General features: G+C 39.9%; 1 long non-coding RNA gene and 1 other non-coding gene across 2 annotated transcripts in view; one reads left to right on the forward strand and one right to left on the reverse strand.

Annotated features, from left to right (window-relative positions):
* LOC113185604 (uncharacterized) overlaps positions 1-24766 on the forward strand; it is a 115735-nt gene extending 90969 nt beyond the window's left edge. The window contains exons 4-5 of the long non-coding RNA XR_003301146.2: positions 3945-4001; positions 24687-24766. This is a non-coding gene — a long non-coding RNA (uncharacterized LOC113185604). The remainder of the gene's footprint in view (positions 1-3944; positions 4002-24686) is intronic.
* Positions 19951-20024, reverse strand: Trnaa-agc (transfer RNA alanine (anticodon AGC)). Its single transcript has one exon. It is a non-coding gene; the product is annotated as a tRNA-Ala (tRNA).
* Positions 24767-24966: the final 200 nt, after the last annotated feature.

Below are 24966 nucleotides of genomic sequence, written 5' to 3' on the forward strand. Positions count from 1 at the left end.
CAGCACATCATGGTGGGGTGGGTGGGCAGAGCAAAACTGCTCACTTCACTGTCAGGAGGCAAAAGAGAGAAAGAGGAAGGGGCCAGGTTCCTACAGTTCCCTTTAAGGCACACCCCCAACATCCTAAGGACCTCCCACAATGCCCCATCTTTCAGAGGTCCCACCACTTCGCACTAGAGTTACCCTGAGGACCAAGTCTTTAACACATGGGCCTTTGGAGACCAAGATACAGACTGTAGCAGTGATGAAAGTATGAGGACCCCTGGAATCGGCCCTTAAGGGAGTCAGAATTAGCCCCAGGGCATTTCCTTCAGATTCCAGGAAGAGCCCAAGGACTTCTGAGGATCCCCTTGCTGCTACTGTAGCCCAAGCAACACCCATCCCTAACTCCTGGATTGTCCCCGTAGCCCAGGGAGGGGTCCTACTGCTTCCTCCCTTGCCCTCTCTCCAGTTTGTTCCCAGCACAGCAGCCAGAGCTCACGGTGCCTCTGCCCAGAACACCACAGCTGCATCCCAGGGCTCCCAAGACAAAAGCCAAAGGGTTTGGGGCCATGGTATTACTTAACCTCTGACCTTACCTCCTGCTACCGATTCCTTTGTGTGCTCTAGGACAGGCAGACCTCACTTCAGCCTCGTGGTCCTTGCACTTGCTGACCCTTCTGCCTTGGAACAGTCTTTCCCAAAATATCTGCATACTGTTTTCAGGTCTTAGCTCCTAGGGCAGTTTCTCATTTAGGCCTGCCTTGATCATGACTAAGTGTTTATCCCTCTACACACACACACACACACACACACACACACACACACACACACACTCTTTATCTATCTATCTATCTATCTATCTATCTATCTTATCTTTCTCTGTCTCTCACTCCCATGTGTCATCCTCTGCTTTTTTCTTTGTTTCTTGTTTTTCAATGCTGGGGATTGAACCCAGAGCTCCTATAGAGTAGGCAAGCACTCTACCATGAGCGGCACCCCCAGCCTTCTTTAAAGTTTTGTTTTGAGACAGGGTCTCGTTATGTTTCCTAGGCTGGCCTAGAATTTTCCTAGGCACAGTAGGGCATGCCTGTAACCCTAGCAATTTAGGTGGCTGAGGCAGGAGGATTGCAGGTTGCCAGCCAGGGCAATTTAGTGAGGCCCTGTCTAGATAGACAAAATCAAACCAACAGGACTGGGATGTGGCTCAGTGGTAGAGGACCCCAGGTTCAATCCTCAGTACTCCAAAATCAAAACAATCCAGCTTGTGCTCCCCTGCCTCAGGCTGGAGGCAGCTAGGATTGTGGGTGTGCCCCACCATACACAGCTTGCTTTTCTTCATAGCGCTGTCAGCTAACATGCTTTATGATTTTCCTACAGATTCATTGTTTGTCTCTTCCCAGAATGTTACCTCCAGGGCTCTGTCTTGTTCAGTGTGTCCCCAGCACTTAGCACCATGCATGGCTTATTTGAAGTACACACTGTTTGTTGAATAAATGAATGGAATTGGCCCTCTTTAACCTCATGACTAGATATGAATCTTAGAGTCCCTTGCATTGTAGGGTTTCTTTCCACCAGTTGTGTTCTCATTCCATCTCCTAAGAGAACTGAAATGTTAGGAGGAACAGCTTTTAAAAATTAGCCGCAGCTGTGAGCCATTTAAAAATTCTATGCAGTGAGTTGGGAAATGCCAATTAATTGTTGAGTTGTAAGGCAAATGGATAAATAGCGGAGTCAGCATACCCCAGTCTCCTGTGTGCCATGCCCTGGGGAAGGGAGGGGGTGTAGCAAAGGGCGCTTCTCTAGGGACCATCACATTTCCCCTCTGCCCAGCCCCTCAGTTGTGGCAGTGCCTGAAGCAAACTTTCCTGTCCTGCTCTGAAAGAGTGTGCACATCCATTTGCCAGTGTTGTCTTGTTAAGGGCTTCCTTTGGCTGATGTGTGTGTTTTCTTTTTTGTTGATGGTGTTTCTTAGTAACCCACTGCCAGAGTCCCCTCTGCAGAGTTGCTACTTAAACGTGTCTTGAACTCTGTGCAATTTCTCTTTTAATAGCTTAAGATTTACTTTGCTCATCTAAGTATAGGAAACAAAAAATCTATATAGACATCAGTGTAGACAGAGCCTATCTCATTACCAGTGCTCCTGGAGTGGGCACAGTGGGGAGGATGGTGCCCACTCGGCAAAGCCCACATGGTCTGCTGGTAGAATTAGCCCAGTGTTGGTGATGGAAACAGTGGGTTCTAATAGCCCAGAGCCGTACGTAAGCCATATTGAACAACCATGTTGTGAGCCATGTTAATGAAATAAGTTCATCGTCATCCTCATGGAGCTGCTTATATATAGTCTAGTGAGATTGATAAACTTAACTAGTTATGTAAGTATGTATTATGAACTGTGATAGGGGCTACAGAGGAGGAGATCAAGGCCCTCTGAAGCTTAAAATAGGGTCGTTTGTCCTACTTGTGGGATCATGTACTTTGAGCTAGGATCTGCAGGTTGGATACTAGGTAGGCATGTGGGGGGATTTTGAAAGAATAGTAGCAGAGTATGTGAATAATTTCCAAGAAGAAATAAGGGGTGCAAAATCATTGGCGTGGAGGGACCCTTGTGTCTCATGGGAGCAGTAGTAGTCCAGTGTGGCTAAAGTGAGAGGGTGTCCAAGGAGAGGAACATGAGGAGGAGCTAGAGAGGCAAGCAGGGCCAGATTGTGCCTGAGTGTCAGCTCCAGTGAGTTTATCAGGAGACACACCCAGAGCATTGGAGGGGTGCAGGCAGGGCTGAACCATGGTGCATTTTATAGTTTAAAATGTTTTCTGTGGACACACTGTGGATTAATAGATGGGGAGGGAGAAATGTGGAAGCTGGAAAAACAGCTGGAGGTGTTTTGTGTTTGTCCAGGAGGAGGACAGGAGCAGCTTGGACTAGGGTGGCCGTGGAGGAAGAGAGAGGCCCCAGCACTGAGCTGGGGGTTGCTCCAGTAGTCTCACTAAACAGTCTGCTGACATAGATGGGCCTAGTCTCTGACTGTCCTGGGATTTGCTGGCTCTCAGGAAATTATCCTTTGAAGAATTGGGAATCTATTGATCAAACTAGATGGAGCATGTGTCCAGGCTGCCTTGACAGTTGCATTTTCTTTCTTTTTTTAAACACAATACTTTTATTTGATTTTTACATGGTGCTGAGGATCGAACCTGATGCCTCACACATGAGAGGCGAACGCTCTACCACTGGGCTATAACCGTAGCCCTGACAGTTGCATTTTCATTGTAAATGAATACATAGACATTATGTCTTTGTCAGTTCTTGTGAACTTCATTAGCATGAGTAGGTATTGATAAACATGATCAATTCTGGAACTTCAGTGAGATAGACTTTTGGAGCCTGCAGAGGTATGGGGTAGAGCCTGGATAGTCCTGAGTTCTGCAGGATGAATGTCACCCAGAGCAGTCTCTCTGAACAGGTGCCTTTCCTAAAAAAACACCCCCTTTTTTGAAAAATGCTTTCCATTAGAATGTTTCTAAAAAATTAAGCAAATTTTAAAAAAATGCATCTACCATTTGGTCCTAGCTTTAGAACTGCAGTTATTTCAGCTGGGGATGGGGAGGTGTTGCTTACCTAAAAAAAGGAATTTCAGAGACAGTATGTCTCGAAAAATTGTATTAAACACAGAAGGGTCCAGAGTCAAGGGGGATCTTATTCTAAATTGTTTTTCTGTGCATCTAACTTTTTACCATGTCAGCTTAATTTCCATTGAAGCTCTAAGGTGTCTGATTTTCAAATCCCCTGTTACTATACATGCAGGGATAATGTCTTCATAATGGTTCTAGTTAGAATCTCAGTAGCATGATACAGCTAGAATAATGGACTGTAGTTTAATGCTTCCAGATTTGGAAAATAGCAAAGTAGGATGTGAAATTTATGCATTTGTGCTGGCCACTAACAGTATTCTCCTTGTCTTTTCCAGCCGAAAAATGAAACAAGTAGAAGTACTTTTAATGGAACAGAATAAAGCACTGAGCAGGTAACCGAAATTAACAAAGAGTTATGTATATATTTGTTATGCACATTAAAATATAGTCAATAGTATATAAATGTTTGTTATTATTCTAATAAGTTCTTTTAAATGTACCCAAACCCCAAACACACCAATTATACTCACACACACATACCCAGAAACACACACAAATTCCCAACAAAACCATGAACTTTGCCCCTAAAGCCATGAACATCACTGGAAGTTCTGACGTGGCCCCTCTATGGCCTGTCATAATGATCCTGAGAAACTTCACGTCTTGATCTCTGAGCACCCATTTGCTTTTGTTTTTGAACATCCACTCATGACGACCTTCTTAGTGTCAGATCAGATTCAGTTTTGAAATAAAACAAGGTTCTTTAAAATTCTTAAAGTTAACTATCATTGGGAAACGAAGCAGCTTAGTTTACAGGTGCCCATGGAACTTGCATAGGGATGGTCACTAATGACAGCAAGGGTGACATTAAGAATAGCACTCCCATTTCTCCTGAGGGTGGCAAGGGATAACTTGGAGTAGGAAATGCAAACTGTTGAACCTGCCTTGGTAGCAGCTTCACGTCATAGAGCTGTTAGTGCCAATGAGACCTCCTGACACGCTCAGCTAACACTAACAAGGGGCATACCATGTGTCGAGTACTCCTTTTGGTAATGGGATTTAATGTTGAATGCTGCCTTTCTACTAATTCTGTTTGACATCTCTTTGGATTTGTACCAGTTCCTGCATATTTTTGGCCTCTGTTCAGAGACTTGGGTCTCCTGCCCTGGGGAATGCTGCAGATGCTGCCGTCCCCTCCTGTCCAGCCTTTCTGCCTTCCCTGACCCCTCTCCTTCAGCATTTCAGCATCTCTTTACTTGGAGTGGGGTACAGATGCTGGAAGCAGGACCCATGGTCTGACATGGCAGTTAGATGTTTGAGGTCTCCCCTTCAGCTGTTAACTTGTTTGGAGATTTCATAGTGGATGAGATTAACTTAGGGGAGGTGGGCCTGGGGGTGCACTGAATAGGTTGATGGCTCTCAGGCCTTTCTTCTAGAACCCACAGGAGGAACTACAGGTTGCTTTAGGACCCAGCACATACATTTATGCATATGGGGGTTTTCTAGTCTATTGTATTCTGTCACTTTTTGTCTTTTTCTCTCTTCTGTGGCGGGTCATAACATACACATTGTACTTCATACTCTTCAGTGAGTTGTCCTTTGACGGACTTGTAATACTTTAGTGCTGTGGTGGGAATACACACTTTCATGCCCTTCTGCCCATGTCCTGCACCAATGTGCTCAATCTGTGTCCCCCACACTCCTCAGACCTGCCTCAGCTCTATTTGTGCACTGAACTCTTTCCTTCCTTTGGTAACAGAAACAGCTTCTGTTTCTATTTTCTCCCATACCAGTCCCTCCTCAGCCTTATTTTTGTTTGAACTTTGATGTTCTCCTCCTGACCAAGAGCCAAGAATCTTGTTACTTATCATTTAAATGAAATAGATCTGTCTGTACTGTTAGATCTTGCATGTTAAATAGCATTTTCAAAACTCATTTTTCATTAAGTCCTATAATGTTTAGATCCTATACTCAGTTTCTCAGAAGCATAACTCTTCTGATGGACCAATCTCATGATCCATGCACTTAAATGTGCAGGTATTGCAGTTAGAGCAACCATAGGGTCTATATTGGTTGGTGCCATGGACTGCATAGAGACACCTGCTGGCCAAATGTAGTGTTGCACTACTTTTCTGATCTGAATATTACATTTTAGGACCTTTATGTTTTCATAGTATGTTGATAAGAACTGAGACCACATGGGGCAGTGGGGACAGAGGAAGGATACCATAGTAAAACCTTGAGTCCTGTGCTTCATATATTTGTAATGGGACTGTGAAATAAAACACTCACAGGCCTGGATTCACTTAAAACTTTTGGAAATGATACTTTACTCTTCCAAGATAGTTAAGAACTTACTTTTTAAATGGAGTAGCTTTGCAGCTTGATTTGTTGTAGGAGAGGTCCATTTTGGTCCTAGTTACAAGTCTTGTGCTGGAAAACAAAATATAAAATGTATTGCTTCTTGCTCAATTCACAATAACTGAACTAGGGAACCAGCCTAGGTACCCTTCAACAGATGAATGGCCAAAGAAAATGTGGTGTATATATACACAATGGAATATTATTCAGCTATAAAGAAAAATGAAATTATGGCATTTGCTGGTAAATGGACGGAATTGAAGGCTATCATGTTAAGTGAAAAAGCCAATCCCCAAAAACCAAAGGCTGAATGTTCTGTCTGATATGCGGGTGCTGATTTACAATAAGGGGGAGATAAGAGAGAGTAGAAGTATTTTGGATTAGACAAAGAGGAATGAAGGGAAGGGAGTGGGAATGGGAATAGGAAAGATGGGAAAGTAAGGTCTGATTCATTCTGTTCATATACAAACACATGACCAGTGTACTCCACATCACATACCATCACAAGAATGGGAAGTTTACTCCATGTGTGTATAATATGTCAAAATACATTCTACTGTCATGTATAACTAAAAAGAACAGAAAAAAGTCTATTGCTTCTTTACTTCAAAGCTCTAGTCAGAATATCATAGTAATTTCTTTGCAGTACCCATTTAGTAAAATTCTCAATTGATTTCAAAGGTACATATTCATAAAGGAATTATAATCATGCATACCTAAGATTACTCCATGGGCTCAACAAATTGTAAAGATTATATGTGTAAAGTGGTTCTCTTAAGCAATACTAAACCAATAATTCACCTGTTTTTGAGAGATAGTTCTAAAGTTGACAGAGAGTAAGCAAGACAGTATACCCTAGTTTTCTGTTCTAAAAAAAACCTCATTTGAGTAGTCATAGAAGTTTCTACATATTTTGTTGTTGAAGCCAAGCCAGAGTTGCTCATTTGGTCTTCTCATATGCTCTCATTTTACTTATGATTAATAAAGTCTTTCTGTGTCATTGTAAATACAGCAGATTCACTGAAAATTAGCCAAGTATTAGTGCTAATGATGAACACATTACAATTGGATTACTTTGTTACACAGTGTTTCAGATTTGGATGTATTTTGAGAGAAGAATAAAGCAGACTTGATAGCTGCTAGATGTCAAGATGTCTGTATCAAAATCATTTGAGGAAAAAAAAAAGCTGGGTGTGATGGCACACACCTGTAATCCCAGTGACTCTGGAAAATGAGGCAGGTAGATTGCAAGTTTGAGGCCAGCTGTGGCAACTTAGCAAGACTCTGTCTCAAAATATAAAGGGTGGGGGTTGTATCTCAGTGGTAGAGCACCCCTGTACCCCTAAAAATTCTTTGAAAACATTAGGATTTCATTTTGATTTCCCTCTGATTTTTAATGAGACAGTTTTTAATGATTCATGAATTTTTTCCAGTAAATTAAGGGAATAGAATAGTAAAATTTTCTGACATTTTCTTCTTAGCTTTGAAGTAAGGGATGTTAACTCCTTGGACATCTCTTCCCCAGGTGTATTCTTCCTCCTTTGCTCACCATTTACCTTGAAGATTAACTGAACCAATCCATTGTGTAAGGTCTTCTGCATTTATGTAGTTTGTCTTGAGATACAGACAGTGCATCATGTCTTCCTGGAAGAGGGTGTAGAAAGGTCTGGGAGATGCAGAGGATCTGGCAGTTGGATCATTTCAGGGCAGTTGGAAGACAGTCCTAGGAAAAGGCCAGAGGAGCTGGACTAACAGGTGGTTGAGAGCCTCTGTAGAGATGAGGAAAAGCAGAAAAGGAAAGAGTTTTGCAGTAGTGATGATAAGTCCTGTCCTCAAAGAACCAAGCAAGCAGCTCTGATATAAAAGCCTTGCAGACAGACCTCTCTGCCCTTCCCAAGAGGGCCATGTGCCTCGCACGCAAGTTGCCCTTAGCTGGAACTTCTCAGTTCCTTGACCTTGTGATGGCCACTGCAGTTCATTCTTCTCTTCCCTTGGCATTGTCTTTCCTCTAGCCTTTTGAGACACCCTTCTACTTTTTCCTCATACTTCTGATTACTTCTTCCAAGTAATTTAAAAACTACCCTAAAATTTTGGTATTAGCTGTGGGTCATTCTTTTGTCCCATTCCATTCTGGGTTGATGAATTTAAAATTTAGCACAACATAGGTAAGAGCCAGGTGCCTGAGAAGTAATGTTAGAGAGATTTCAAATACATACTTCAAAATCACTTTATTTGTATCCCTAAATGCTGGAAAAAAAACATAAGAACTTCTAAAAAGAATCTTTAGCTAGATTTTTTTTTAATTTGAAAGGATTTTTTTTTTGTGTGTGTGTGTGCTGGGGATTGAACCCAGAGCCTTGTGCATGTGAGGTAAGCACTCCACAACTGAGCTGTATGCCCAGCCCTCTGGACGATATTCTAAGAGTGACCTCCAGTCCTATGCCTAACCAAACCATAAGCAGCAGAGAAGCACCGAGGATGTCTGTAAGTCCCCTTTGCCAATAGTGTTCAGAGCATACAGAAGAGGGAGCTAAAGCCTCACCCCTGCTGCAGCTCTGGCTCAGGAGCCTTTGTCTTTTCTCTGCTCCACACCAGGAGGTTGAGGTAGGGATGGAGGGACAGGATTGCCCAGGCTTCAGAGCATGGCAGGAGGGCCAAGGACAGGAATGGTGATTCAAGGGGACAAATTATGGCAGAAATCTACACCATATTTGGGAACATAAAATAAGTATTCTTGAGTTTAATAACCCCAAACGAGAATAAAAGCACATATTTTTTAAAAAATATTGTAGACTTTTCCAACTTTTCCGGCCATTTTCCTTCTTGTTCTGAGAAGGAAACTAAAGTGAAAATAGAAACTGTTATTCCTTTTACCAAGAAACCTACTAGAGGAATCGTGAAAAGTACAAGGACCTCATCAAGTAACTTTTTTTAAAAGGAAAAAGGGTGAATAAAAGAAAATAATAGCCCAAAACCAGATGAGATGGTATATTAAAAATTGTTGCTTTTGAACTTCAGTGCTTAACAATGCTGAGATCTTAAGTATTTATGTTGTTGCTCTGAAATAATGTACTTTGTAAGTACTTTTAATACATTGTTACTCCTGTGGTTGCTGTATACAAAGGTACTTAAAGTACTCCGTGAATTCTGGTAGTTGTTTCTTATGGTTAGGGGTTTTGATCTATTTGACTTTTTTTTTGGTGGTAATCTGGCAAAGAAAACAATCATGTTGATGATATTTGGTGAATATATCCTGTGTGCTAGGCATTGGCTGACAGCATAAGGAGAAGCCCTACTGTCATCCCAGTTTTACAGACCCCTGCATGATATGGAAAACTGTTGGGGTAGGTTATACCTATCTGGGAATCAAATCATGACCATAGTCTCATCAGAATCTGGTACTAACTGGCTCCAAATAATATTGTGACAATGTTTAAAGTTTTAAAAAGCTTTTGGTTTTACATAGCTGGTTAGCTGTGATAGCCATACAAAGATAATACTAAGAAGTCATAATAGGTTTAAAAAAAACCTCTAGTTTTCCTAATTTCAGAGCATTATCTTAATAATTTGGTATTAGTAAGTATTTGCAGTTTATGGATCTACTGTGTAGTCCTCAGAAATAGAATAATTAAAAGTATCATTGCTACTTAAAATGCGTGTAACCAACATGGTATTTGTGCATCAGTATATCAGGTGTGCCTACGTTAATGATTAGGAAAAGTATATGGAGAAGTGGAAGTGCCGTATCAGATGGTACCACAGCATATTTCCCATCAGTACTGCACGAGGGTTCCAATTTTTCCACATCCTTCTCAGCACTTTTTTTTTTTTTTTAATAAAAGCCATCCTAAAAGGTGTAAAAGGGATATCCCATTGTGGTTTTGCTTCATGTTGCCCTGAAGAACCTGTCAAGCACCTTTTCATGTACTCAATGGTAATTATATGTCATCTCTGAAGAAATCCAGTCCTTTGCCCAGTTGTCATTAGGTAGGCTTCTGCTGTTGAGTTGTTGGAGTTCCCTATGTGTTCTGGATAGTAGCTTCTTATCAGATATCTGGTGGCCTTTTCATGGTCCTGGTTACCTCCTTGTCTCTGCAGGGCTTTTTAGCTGGGTCGGGTCCCGCTTGTCTGCCTTCACTTTCATTACAGAAGCTTTTGTTGTCATATATTTTTTTTAAAAAATCATCACTTAAACGAATGACATAAAACATTCCTCCTATGTGTCCCCCTAAGTGTTTTATGAATTCAGGACTTACATTTAAATCTTTTAACTCATTTTATTTGATTTGTGTGTGTGTAGAGTGTAAGATGATTCTAAGTTTTGTTCTTTTGCATGTGGATGTCCAGTTTTCTCAATACCATTTGAGATTGTTCTTTCTGGGTTCAGTTGGTAATATGTGTTTGGGTTATTTCTGGCCTTTTTTCTCATCCACTGGCCTGTATGTCTGCTTTATTGTTTTAACTGTCCACTCTAAAATCATGTGTAAATACTGTATGTCTGCCATATTGTTTTAATTGTCCACTCTAAAATCATGTGTAAATACTGTAGCTTTGTAATGCATTTGGAGGTCAGAAAGTGTGATGCCTCCAGCTTTATACTTTGTCAAGATTGTTTTGACTATTGGGGTCTTTTGTTGCTCCACTTGAATTTCAGTGTTTTAAATATGGGTTGCATTAAATTTGTAGATTGCTTTGGGTAATAGGAATTTTAACAGTATTATCTTTGGATCCATGAACATGGTATATCTTTCCATTTATTTGTGCCACCTTTAATTTCTTTCGTTAATCTGATATAGTTTTCAAGTACAAGTATTTTAAATGTTAAGCTTATTTCCAAGTGTTTCATTGTTTTGGATACAATTATAAATGGGATTCAGTGATCCCAATGTGAGTATATATCCAAAAGAATTAAAATCAGGATCTCAAAGAGATCACTTCCGTGTTCACTGTGAATCATTTACAGTAACCAAACTATGGAAGAAACCTATATGTTCATCAGTGAATGAAAGGATAAAGACAACAGGGTATGTGTATCCTCCCCATCCCTGCCCTGCACACCCAGTGGAATATTATTCAGCCTTAAAGAAGAAAGTCTTTCCAAATGGGACAACATAGATGAACCTGAAGACATTATGTTAAGAGAAATTTGCTAGTCACAGAAGGACTACCTGATTCTACTTATAGGATGTTATCTAAAATGGTCAAACTCAGAGTAGAATGGTGGTTGTCAGGGGCTTAGAGGAGAAAAAAATGGGGAGTTTTTGTTCAATAGGTCTTAACTTTGTTAGGCTAGATGAATAAAGTCTAAAGAGCTGCTTGCACATCTGTAATGTCCAAGACTGCAGAAAGTTAACACTTAAATCCATTTTGACAAGCCTTCCTCCCCCACTATTTTCACACACACCCCTTTTAAAGTGAAATTAATGTAAGATTAGGTCAAGGATATTTGAGAGAGAAAATAAGTTACAGAATAATTTTTATATAGCCATTTAAGCTTGAACTGGAAGGAAGGTGAGAGGATGTTTAAGCTTTTCAATTTATAGACAAGGAAACTGGGTCTCTGAAAGCAGATGGGACTTGCACAAGACCACAGAGCTATAAAAGGGCAAAACTAGTACTGACCGGTAGATAGTACCTGCTCAACTAGAAGTTTAGTAATTTTCAAAAATGAATGTTAAGGCTCAGTCTGTTATGCAGTTTTAAAAAACATACTGCTTATAAAGTGTTCATTTTAGCAAAGTGTTAAGAGAAAGCAAAGCCTACCTACTTACACCGGTTCACTGATTTCCACTCGGCTAGCTTGAGGACAGCTTCACATGTGTACCAACAGGAAGACAAGCCCCCACTTCGCCTCAGTGGTAGTAAAGGTTGTATGGGATCATTTTTAAGCCTGGAACAACTTTCTTCTCTATCAGTGAGAGTAAATATACATACTGAGCCCTTGCTTCCTGAGACATTCCCTGTCTTTTTCAGTTGTGTGTACCCTTAATTCTACTCAGGAAACAACTCCTCTAATTTCTATATTCTAGAAAGGCCTCTGCCAAGTTCCTTCAACTGACAAAATGCTGCTGTCTAGAAGGTTACTGTCTGCAACACTTTTTGCTGGTATAGACGCAGTTTTGATGCTAAACACTAATGTGTTGTCTGAATGCGTTGTGTTTGCCAAGGCTATGGTTTTGCATTTGATTCCCCTCCCCCTGTGCCATAACCATTGGACTGTCTTACAAGTGAGTGCTCCTGCTCTCCAGGGCCCTAATGAAACAGGGTGATGGGAGCAGGAAAAACCAAGCATTATCATCATCATAAAAAAAAAAAAGTCCCAGTGTGTTTCCACCACTTGTAAAACGTTTTGTATTGTTAAGTGCAGACATTACCATTCTTATCCAAAACTTATTTTTTAGAAGCTGACTGACTAGATCAGTACATAATTGAATCATCCTTTTATTTTTCAAAACCACAGAAAATGTGTCCCAGCCATGCAGAAAGTATTGGTTTTAGACACAATGAATACTTGGTAGAAATATACAGATTAATCTGTTCACTAAAAGAAGTAACCTAAATATACCTAAACAGTATTATAATGGTGGACAATAGCATCATATTTCCAGATGCTGCTTCTTTTTTGTTGGTACTGGGAATTGAACCCAGGGGTGCTTAACCGCAGAGTCACATCCCCAGCCCTTGTCACATTTTATTTTGAGACAAGGTCTCACCAAGTTGCTGAGGGTATCCCTGAGTTGCTGAGGCTGGCCTTGAGCTTGAGATCCTCATGCCTCAGCCCCCTGAGTGGTTGGAATTAAAGGCATGCAGCACGGCACCCAGCTCTTTCTGCTTCTTAGATGACTTTGACATTGACATGTAGACAGTATTGTTCAATGAGAAATTTTATTTTGACCATACCCTATCTTAACTGTATCTTTCAAAAGGAATGTTGAACATTCTTTGTATTCAATATTAATAAAATTATTTAGAGAGTGTGTATATAAATATATAAAGTATGGTGAAGCATTGTCACAGTCTACTGAAGCCTCAGATTTTTTAATTATTTGAATATTTCATTAAATTTTGAAAAAATTCTGAATTATTCTAAAATTTAATTCTCCATGTCACAAGGTACAAGCCATTTTATGCATTAATTTTAATCATAACAAGTTTGAAAGACGTTATATTTGGCTAAAAGGTGCATTCATGAGAAAATTTTCAGATTTTGTGACCAAGGTATAGTGGTCAGACAAAAAATGAAAACCCAAGTATTGATTTCCTTTTGTTCCAAAATTTATTGGCTCTGGCCATTTTTAACTTGGCTTATACAAGAGGCAAGTGCTTATTATATTTACTCAGCATTTAAAAATTAAGGTTCTTATTCAAGGACCAGATTTCTCAGAAAGGAATCAGGCTACCAACAATAGTGTTGATTTTTGCTTATTTTCCTATCTGTGTAGACCCTGTTATAAGGTTTACTATATAACCTGAAGACAAGGGTGGGTGGATGAGACTGGAAAATAATCTTTGGGCACATATCTTTTCATATTTTTATGAAACATGGTGAAACACTTGTCTCAGTATATTTTATGCCTGGAATCCTATTTGAAACCACTAAGAAACATTGCATGGGGAAAGAACAGAGGTACCCCTAAGAGCTCTGTATGGCCAGACTAGCCGCAGTTGCACTAGCTACAGGACCACTAGTCTGTAAAGGTAAGACCTGAAGGAGATGCTGGAAATGATTGACTGATATGAAGTTTAAGAACCAAACCTGAATGAATGCCTCTTATCTCTTAAATAAGAGTTAGGTTTACTACAGGTCAGTAAGGGCCCATAACATCTTATAAATTTTCTAGACAGGGAAGAAGGAATTTGAACTACTTTTTGCTGGGAAGCATGTTCAGAATGCTTCCGGGAACAATGTGGCAAAGGCTGTCTTGTGTTGCATAGACTGTGTGTTGTATGTCACTGGTGGGAGGAACAAGGCTGGCTGGCAAAGCCCAGGAAGTAGTGCTTCATGTTCTTCCTACCAGTGCTCAGTCTTCTTGTCAGTTCTGCATGGGTGTGGTATTAACAGCCCAGGATACCATGCAATTAAGAGTAGAACTCTGGGTCCGGACTTCCTGGGTCCAGATACGGACTCTGCCTCATAAGTAACTGACTTCATTCTTAGGGTCTTTATCTGTAGAACAGGGATAATGTTAACATATACTTTTCTAGGATTATTGAGAGGATCAAATGAGTTAATGATGTGTGAAGTGCTTAGAACACTCTTAAGTACACAATACACACTCAGTACATGTTAGCTATTATTATACGGCTCTAATATTTAACGGATTTGAGGCGGGGTGTTTGTTTTTTTGCTTCTGCATTTTCGATTTTTATCCTGTCTCCATAACCCCTCAGGGATGGGGTTCAGTGAGTGAACAATGATTTGCGTGATATCTTTAGAATTGTTGAGAAGTGTAATGCAAATGAACCATGGTTTGTGGATTAGTTTCTAAGATAAGGACGTATGACAGAGCCCCAATTAAAATTAAATCTATACATGATCCACCCACCTCATTTCAAACATGATTTTTAATCTCTCCTGATAGACCATTTTCTTTCCTATAACTGGCAGAAACGACTATTTTACATCATGAAAAAGTACACACAACACACACAAATGTAGTTACACTGAGTGTGATAAACTCTTATTTTTTTGTTTCAATTCTGCTGCTTTTAGTACACTGAATTTATTTTGCAATCCAGTAATGTATTACCACATATTAGACTAATTTGAATATTTTCAAGAACCAAAGAGGAAAGGATACCTTCAGTTATAGCCCAAATCCCTTCCTTTTCATTCTGTTACACACTTTGCCCTGCTTGTAGAACTGGGTTTCACCTGCCTGACATCCCCACCACACACATTTTTAAATGTCATCCATCTATTTTGTAAGATCAAAGCCTATATTGTCACTTAAAAAATCTTTAAATATTATTCTATTTCAGATTCTTTGGCATGTTCATAATATTAAAAATACATAAAACTAATAAAACTTATGTTAATGGTAACAAAAATTTCAGAATTGTGATAGCCTCTATCCCTCCCATTCCTTCCAATAAAGTTTGAGAATCTTGTGCACAAGAATGGCTTTATTGTTAGAATGGAGCTCTGGAGGGCTTGCTTCTTTACTCTGGGCTTCCCTGGGGTTTGGCTTGGCCCTTCTTGGCCAGCGCTGTGCATTTGGGAGCTTGCTTCTTTTCATGCTCTCAGACCACGAAGCTGACCACACACCACACCACACCTGACTCTGGGTTCTCACTCATTGAGTCACCAGCCAGTCCAAATAGCTACTTCTTTGCAAGATTGATGAGCAGATTGTTACCAGGTTTACCACCCGGAGCTTCCCAGATCATAGATGCTGCCTTGCACACATCCCGGTCACGCATGTGGCTGATCTCACACTGTCTGCTTTTGGTCAGCTCCTGGTAGCTTCCACCCCACAAGCAGTCAGGCTACCCTGGTTCAGGTCATATATCCAACACAGAACCTTTTTTGTCAAATTGGGGGAACTTTGATTATTACATTCTCTTCTTTTTCTGCCTCTTGTAGTCTTATTCATTCTAAAGCAATTATATACTTATCACATTTCTTATATATTTTTAGTCAATCTTTCTAAGCTTTTTTTTCTTCTTGTTTAATTTTGAAGCACCTTCAAAGGTATCTGCAACAGCTTATAAGTCAAGAGTAATGATGTCATCATATTAAGAGAAAAGAACACAGTGTGTTTGGGGCAAAATAAAGCGTAAATACTAGCATCATCAGTTTGAAAGCTCTTAAGAGTCTCAGTCTGGTTCATTCTCCTCTTACTAAATCCTCCTCCTCCTTACAGTTGTAAACGGAAAGATCATTAATGTTTCTAATATTTTATTCCTTATAGAATTACTAGTATTGCACCATGGTTACAATATGCATTTCATTTCACATATATGGTATTATATATACATTATAAGTGAAATCATTTTGTGTAAGGTCCTGATTATTGTTTTTAGCAGCAGTATTCCTGGGGGTGGGGAGTGACCTCAGTCCTAAACCCCTGAAGTGTAGGTATGTTTTGAGTAGTTGAGGACTACTTTGATGCCAGTATTTCTCTTAACCATGCTTGTAGAAAAAAGTTGACTGAGTAGCTCCCCATAGTTTCACTGTCCTTGGTTTGTAACTTGTAGTCAATTTAGTCTGAAAATATTAAATGGAAAGTTCCAGAAATTAAGAGACCACATTCACATAGCTTTTTATTATAGTATATTGTCATAATTGTTCTGCTTTACTGTTAGTTCTTAGTCTTTCACTGTGGCCCAAGTTAACTTTACCATAGGTGTGTGTGAATAGGTAAAAACAGAGTGTACACAGGGTCCCCTGGCCTGCCACATCAGTCAGGAATGCTCTGCTTTCATCTGGACTGTGCAACAGGGGAACACAAAGGGCCTCAGTCCTAATGCAAAATTTGAGAACACTACCCTGACAGATGCAGTTTTGTTTTTTTTCCTGTAAAGCACAATACTTGGAACACCAAATATACTAGATCAACTCATACTAAAGAGTTAAAAGTCAACTTCCTTCCTTTTTGTTTAAGGATGTCAGAGTCCAGAATTATCTTTCTTAAAACAAGAGGGGCATTTGGAAAAATGTTCATAAATACACTGTTTTCTAAGTTGAGCTCCCCTTATCCAGAAAGTTTCTTCAGAAACATCATGCCTCTTGGAAAAAGATTAAACTCTTATTATTTAAATAAAAAACTATTTTCCTACCTGTTGGTGCTGTTCACATCACATTTTCCTATCTGTATTTTAGTGACGAGGTTTTTGCCCAGCACTTTGGACTTGAAATGAACTGGTTTAAAAGGAGGGGAGATGATGTAAAGCTACTCTGAAATCTGAAAAGTCACATAACCTTAGACTGAACAAAGAAGGCATGAGAATAAGAAATATGGAAAGGTGCTTCCATTCCAAAAACATTTCCATATTTAAAAATCCTTCATGGTTTGTTGGCTGTTGAGGTGAGGTTATGCGGATCCAGCTGAGCCCTCTGTGGAGAAGGCAGCCCATGTGAACCTGCTGGCGATGAGGCACCTGGTCTATGCCACTGTGCACTTCTGGGCAAGGCATAAAGTTCCTGATGCCAAGCCTGGAACAGGAAGTAGCCAGCACCCCCCACCCCACCCTTGTCTTCCTTTTGTTTTGGCAGTGCGCTTTGTGTTTTCCACTTGCACCATCCCTTAAGGTGATGCTTGTGTTCGCTCATTCATCCTCAGGTGCTGCATCTTCCACTTTCCTTCAGCTTGAGCTTCTCTCTTCCTAGAGCAGTAGGGGCTGAGGTGATCAGGCAGACCCAGATTGGCTGTCCTTTTCCCTGGAGTTACAGCCACAAGTTGTTCTAAAGAGGTTCTATAGTTTTTGTTGCTCCTGATTTCAACAGGAATCAGAAATGTGTGAATAATTAAAAAAAAAAAAGATTGAGATAATTGTTCAGCTCTAGCAACAGAAAAAGGGAGTTCTCAAACTTTAAAGACAAGAACAACCTGAAATGCTAGGTGCTACCTCAGAGACTCTGAGTCCAGTCATAGGTAAATCTAATCCAGGTGGCCCACGGATGGCATATTGAAAACCTCCAATTGTAGAAAGATCAGTTACACTATTCTTTTTTTTTTTTCTTGTAATCATCAGCATAGCAGTTTCCTTTTGAAAGTTTTATCATCTTTTGGCAGAGTTAACATGGAGCCTCCAAACCAAGGCTCACAATTTTTGGCGTAAAATCATGCACCTATATCTGAGCAACACGAACAAACTTTGGCAGTGGTATGAGATTTATTTGTAAATTGCCAGTGTCGACATCACATTTCTTTTTTCGCTGGCGTTGCCTGTTGAAGGAGGCAGATCACTCTGTGGTTTGTTCTCCTCGTGGTTTGTGTAGAATTCAGGAGAATGCCACAGGAAAACGAACCCTCTCTAGTTTTGACTCTCTTGGACGTAGTGTATCCATCCTCTTTCTAAGATGGGTTATAAGAGGCTTGCCCTGAAGGTGGCAAATCAGCTTTGCGCACGCCTTGTCTCCCCTTAGCCAATAGCCTGCTCAGAATGTGTGTATCACCGTGCGGTTCATTCATCAAGGGGATTTCAGGCTCCAACTGCCAGCAGCCTGGAGTTTTCTGTGACTCCTGGGCTTGCATTGACTCCTCCATGACCACAAATGTGTGCGTCTGGTCCTGAGAAGAATTCTTGGTGATCTAGGTAAGGGTAAACCGTAGAGATCATTCTTTATTTTTCTTCTGGGTAGATTTGAGATTTTGGAAGAACTGGTCCTTGACTAGGAAGAACTCAGAACTGTCTTTTAAGTTTTTCTATCTAGACTGCTTTATAGTATTACCCAGTCTCGCCCTCTTCATGTGGAATCCACTCTCTTAAAAATGTAGTTTCAGTTTCAAATTTTAAAGTATAGGATTACCTTTTCAAAATTTTAGAAATTAAATAGCCATAGTTGCTGGGATGCTAATGACACACAAGTTCCTGGGTTAGGACTGAGGTTTATATTCTTTTTTAGGACATTGCTTTAAAAGCTAGGCAAAGAGGAAATCTGTTTGCATGCATGTGATTTGTGAAACAATGATTGTAACACATCTGTCAGACTTTTTCCTGAGTTGAAGGCCAAATTTTTGGACATACCACATAATTCATTCTGATGTGAAGCTATGTGATTGACCCCCAAATCCCACCCACACACACACCACCCCTCTCTGGGTTTGTTTTCTAATCCTGGAATCAGCTCATCTTTCTCCTTAGGCATGTGGTTTAGTCTGTGTACATTCAGTGCAGTGGCATTTTTCTTGAAGACGTGACTAAGCCTTACTTGGATGAATCCTGCCTTTGAAAGAGATGGTGGAATTGCATCAGAAGGCATTTACAGTAAACTGCTCCCCCCTTCTTGTAATGACCACATGTGAAAGAATGTACTAAGTCTTGTTTGGAGGAAATGAGCATTGTAGAATTCTATGAAAAACTCCCTTTTTGTCATTAATTAACCAGATTTGGATGTTAGCAATTTTCAAACTGGAGCAACTTTACCCTAAATAAAAGTCAGAAAGCTGGAACTTTCTGCTCTATATTCTGCATGGTGTCACTAATCATCCTTAATTCAACAGAAGAAATAGTGTTGAATATACCTGACAGACAGTTCCTTACCTAAGATGTACTGTTCTATACCACTGTCAGAAATCTGAAATGGCACGTGCAGAATGTGTCTGTGGCAAGAGCAGTGGCACAATGCCCCACTGCTAAGAAAACCAGAGTCTATTTTTACCTTTTCTGCTAGCTTACAGCATGCCATGTAAAATTCCCCTAACACCCGTTTTCACCTTGCCTTTAGAGAGAAGGTAACTAAAGGTCATGTTTTCAAAGTGATACATGAAGACTCCCATAAAGAAGAAGTAATGGGCAAAGTCTAAAACAGCTTAAGGGGAAGACTTCCAAATGCTAACCCATATCAGTGGGCTAGTAATGGACATTTGTGAAATCTTCCCTGCAGAGTTTCACGAAGAAGATAAATATTCCTTCCATCTGGATGGTTTGCATACTGTCCTTCTTCAAGTAGAGAGAGGGACTGGATCACTGATTTGAAATGCTCCTAGTCCCAAAGCCTGTCATGTCCCATTTACTACTCTAAAATAAAATTCAATGATAATATTAACAAGTGGACACAGCTTTTAAAACATCAATACCCTAGATGTAAGGTAAACTAGGAGAAACTAAAAGAAAAGCAATTTATAATATAAACAACACTTCCCATTTCATATGTAAACAATTTTCAGGTCTAATTAACTACATATTAAGATAGATGTTTCTTAACTTTCTTGAATTTCAGGGAAGCTTTTCATATTAGAAGTATAGGGGGGAAAGAGGTGAGATATAGGTGGACAACAGAATGAAAATGAGTATACTCTTTTGTGTTATTTTTTGTGGTGCTGGGGATTGAACCCAGGACCTCGTGCATGCTAGGCAAGCACTCTACCAACTGAGCTATATCCCCAGCCTGACTGTACACTTTAAAGCATACAAAGTTGTGTTTCATGTAAAAATGGAGTAAAATATAGGCTTAAAAAATGATAAACTATTTTTCACTGATTATACAACAGGACAAATGAAACTCACACGGAATGATACAGGGCACTTCTTTGTATCCTTTGCGCTGCAGGACATGTAACATCTCTGGCTCCCTCCCCTTCAACAGCCATCATTTTATGACCAGAACACCCTCACATGTTTCCACCACGTCCTCCTGGGGGAGGCACTGTCCCCTTGAAAAGCCCTGGCTACAGGGCATTGGAGTTTGCTCCCAGCCTTCCTACCCAATCAGACTGAGCATCAAATCTGAAGGACAAGTCAGTAACACACCTGAGAAACAAGTTAATTTAACATGGAAAATGTCTATGAGGAAGTTCATTTGTTTTAGATTCACCTCAATAACTATATAAAAAAAATTGCTCCCTTGAATTTTCTATGTCTTCCAAGGTCTTTTTGTGTTTATTTGAGTTTTCTCTTCCATATCACAGGCTTTCTAAATCTATATTTCTCTTTGGTTGTTCATTCACATTTAAAATGAAGTGGTGTTGTGGCTGACTTGAATCTGTGTGTCTGGGGTGCCTCTTGTCCTGAGCAGGCTTTACCTTGGGTGGTATGAGGCCTCCAGAGGCCTGGCACTTAGCAGTTGTCAGAGTGAAGAGAGCTTGATTTGGGGGCTCTCATAACCACACTCACTGTTCAGTCCTCACCAGACATTTATCGAGCTTCCTTAGAGAATCATCTGCCTTTTTTTATTTTTATTTTTTGCCTGGAGACATGTAAACCTTAGTCTTTTCTTATAAGCACAGGAAATGGGCATGGAAGGAATAATGGCTTATATATTTTCAATTAATCTCCTTTCTATCCTGCTTGTCTCTTCTGTCCTGTATTGTATTTGTTTTCTTTGGACCTCATTGGGATTCTCCTGAATACAGTCACTGGTCTGCCTCCACAGCAGCAGTACATCTGGGAAAGCCCACCAGTGTGAACTGCCTCTGCTTATCTCATCAGGCAGTGCTCCTCCCTCATCTTTCCGATATCCAGATATTTATGGAAAGCTCCTTTGCCCCTGATATTTTTTTTTTATTGTGGTGGATTGATATACCTTTTTACAACTGTAATGGAGTCTTCCATATGCCCTGATCACCATCTTGAAATGAGAAGTTCTTTGACTAGTTGATTTATTAGAAGTATATCAAAGCAATTAAATCTGAAATATTTTTTAGCCAGGTGTATTAGCTTTCAGTTACTGTGACAAAATATTTGAGAGAGTCAACTTATAAGGATGAGAGGTTTATTGTGACTCATCAATCTTAGAGATATGTTGACACGTTGGCTTTTTGGGCCTATGGAAAAGCAGCATGTCATGGTTAGAAGTGCATGATAGAGAAAGCTTATCACCTCAGGGTAGAGAGAGGTAGGGGCCAGTATCACCTTTAAGGTCAGTTCATTCTTCCTTTATTGCCAAATATTCCTCTGAGTTGATAGATCTAATTTGTTAATCCTTTCTCTTGTTGACCAGCATTCAGATTTTTTTTTAAAATTTCTTGGCTATTATAAACATTAAGCTGCTATCAACAAGTTCTCTTTACCCACATTCCTTTTTAGATTTAGGTTAGGTTTAATTGCTAATAGTAATTGTATGTTTACCTTTATAAGAAATCTTCAAGTCATTTCCCAAAGCAATTGTACCATTTTACATGCAATAAGCAATGAGTAAGAAGCTATGCATGTGGGTTCTAGGTGCTTCAGTTTTTGTAAGCATTTGCATAATGGTTTTTCTAATTTAGGTCATTCCACTAGAAATGTAATAGCATCTCCATTCTGTGTTTTTTTTTTTTTAGTTTGCATTTGCTTAATAGCATGTAGTCATTGACCATATTTACATATATTTTTTGATGTGTCTATTTAAATCTTTTGCTTGTTTTTTTTTTTTTGTCTACATTCAAATTGCATTGTTTTCTTCTTAATTCTAATTAGGGCTGAGGATGTAGCTTACTGGTAAAGTGTTTGCCTAGCATGCATGAGGCCTTAGGTTCAAGCCTCAGTGCCACCAAAAAAAAAGATCTTATTGATTGGTAGGAGTCTTTGTGTACGTATTATGGATAAAATTATTTTGTCAGAAATCTTCATGCAAATATATTTTCCCAGTCTGAAGCCTACCTTTTATTTCTTTAAGTGACTTTTTTGGTGAACAGGTTTGAGTTACTATCATAGTAACTTAATTAAAAATTTTTAAATTTTCTTTTGAGTATTCTTTGTTAACCAAATATTGTCTATTTTCTCCAAGTTTATGAAGCTATTCTGTGCTTTCTCTTAAAATAGTTACAGTTTTGGTAGTGATCTGTCACCAGTTAATTTGTTAGGTAGAGGTTAGGTAGAGGTCAGAGGTTTTTTTTTGTTGTTGTTGTTGTTGTTGTTTTTCATATACTTTCTCAGTTGATTTGTTGAAGGAACTTCACTTTCCTCATCGAATTGCTTTGGCACCTTTGTTGAAAATCGGTTGTCCATGTACATTGGTCTATTTCAGAGGAACCTAAAAAATGTATAGATCACAGGTCTGTACATGTGGAAAGTCTCGGAAATAACAGTTCACATTGGCCAGCCTTAATAAGCCTCAAGTGACTGGCATAGTCTTCTACTTGTGTATCATGGAATATTTGTGTCTCAGGTTACTGACAGAAGCTGGGTGTGGCGGAAGACATTATTTTGCTTGTTTTCTGAAGCTAACCATGCTGAGGCCCCCCAGAAGTTCCAGCATTCCCATGTTAGATATGATGTTGTTCTTATCTGCACAGAAACATATCATAAAAACTAAGGTCCAGCCTGAGGTTGCAGGCAACTTCAAGGAAAACTAAATATTTTTATAACTTTATTTTTCATATTGGAAAAATTGGGTATATGCAGCTTTGAAAAATGAATGATTTTGAATTCATTCTAAGTAAATGTGACCAGAACAAAACCAGGACACTTAGAAAATACGTTTTTCATAATGTAAAGAAGCTTGTGAGGAAAAAAATTGTTTTAATAACATATTATATACAAAAGCAGATCCGACTTTAAACAAGCCTTTTCTAAGGGTAGAATTTCTACTTGGAAAAGTTTTTGTGTATAGTTTTACTTACTTAAATATAGTACAGTTTTTTTAATTTGAATATAAGAAAATTTTATTTCTTTTAACAGATGCCTTGATTTGAAAATCAAAGGATTAAGAGAGTAAGAAATATACCACTATTATTCTAAGAGTGTGTTAGTTAACTTTCTGTCACTGTAACAAATGCTTGTGATAATTATAAAGAAAAAAGATTTATTTTTACTCTCAGTTTTGAAGGCCCCACTAATGATCAGTTGGCCTTATTGCTTCTGGGCCCATGATGAAGAACCATGTTATGTTGGGAACCTATGGCAGAACAAAACTGCTTATGTCACAAGCTAGGGAGTAAAGGGAAAGAGGAAAAGGCTGGAGTCCCATAATCTGTCTCAGGGCATCCCCTTAAGGACTTCCCACAAGGCCCCGCCTCCTGCAGGTTCAGTTGCCCTCCAATAACACCACCCTGGAAGCCCAGCCTTTAACACATGGGCCTTTGGAGGACGTTGAAGATATAATGATAGCACAGAGGTAGGATAAATGATGATTTTCTCTTCTGACAACCAAAATTCAGAATTTGAGTGGTAATTTTGTGGTATGTTGGTGTGGTGAAGTGGTTAGCACAAGACTCTGGGACTGGACAGCCTGGGCTGGCACATGTGCTCTGCTGCTGGCCAGAGATAAAGGAATGACCTCCGTGTGCTTCTCCGTTAGTGGGGAGAAGAAGGAGCGTACCTGCCTGCAGGGCGGGTTGGAACAGGCAGAGCACTGAGAGCCGGGCACATGTACCTGTTGGCTGGTACCTGGTAACACTATCCCACTTTTATAATAAAAGAACACAGGAAAATGAAACTTTTAAAAAGGGTTCATGAAAGCCAAAGAATCACACTACAATTCAGAGATCTCACTGTTTGTGGCAGCGCTCCACAGTTGGCTGAACTGATCTGGTTTTACCGTTGTATTATCATTCTCACCCAAAAGGATATAGAATTAAATGGTTTTCTGTTGAGTTCTTTGGGAGATGTATGTCTTGAAAATACCAGGAGTGATTTATGTTAATTACAGGAATTCTGTCTCTACAGAAGGATTTTATAAAGAAAGATGTATTTCATGCCTTTCCACACTCAGGAAAAATACAACATCCACTCACTTGAAATGCTGCCTTCCCTAGCCTGTGTTTGGACTTGCATCATTGTGCTCAGCTCCTGGCCTCAATTCTGCTCTCTCGAGCATTTCCTGGCAGGAGCAGGAATAAGAGCCGTGCCTGAGAGAAGTGGCCATGGCCAGGACAGGCCTTTCCCCATTTGACACCTCTGCACCGCCCTGGCAGGGGGACGAGTCTGGCCTTCATAGTAGTTACGCCTTCACATGTATCAGGGTTGATGACCCCAGAAACAAAAACCCAACTCAGATCAAACCAGAAGTTCCAGCGAGCATGGACCATGAAATCATGCAGCCTTGGTTGCCCATACACACCAGCTTGACTGCAGACTGTTGTCTTTCTGCACACCGGCACTGGACACCTTGTCTTTGTTCTGTGTAGGAGGTGAGAGGCTGAGGAAAATGGATTTCCTGATGACAGCCGGCTTGCCAGATCTTACTGTACTGAAGAGGAGACTTCTCATGAGGCCTGCTCAGCGCAGGTGAGTTTTTCTTTATTTTCTTAGCGTTTGGTAAACCCCACACAGACACATGGAGGATGGGATGTGGCACTTGTGATTTGACATGTGGGAGAAACCTATTCATCACGGTAACTTCTTGTCTGTGGAGGCTGATCAGTGCCAGCTGGCCCTCTCTCATCTAGTAGCAGTTCCACTCATGTG

The sequence above is a fragment of the Urocitellus parryii genome, chromosome 3 (assembly GCF_045843805.1).
Source record: "Urocitellus parryii isolate mUroPar1 chromosome 3, mUroPar1.hap1, whole genome shotgun sequence".
Lineage (NCBI taxonomy): Eukaryota > Metazoa > Chordata > Mammalia > Rodentia > Sciuridae > Urocitellus > Urocitellus parryii.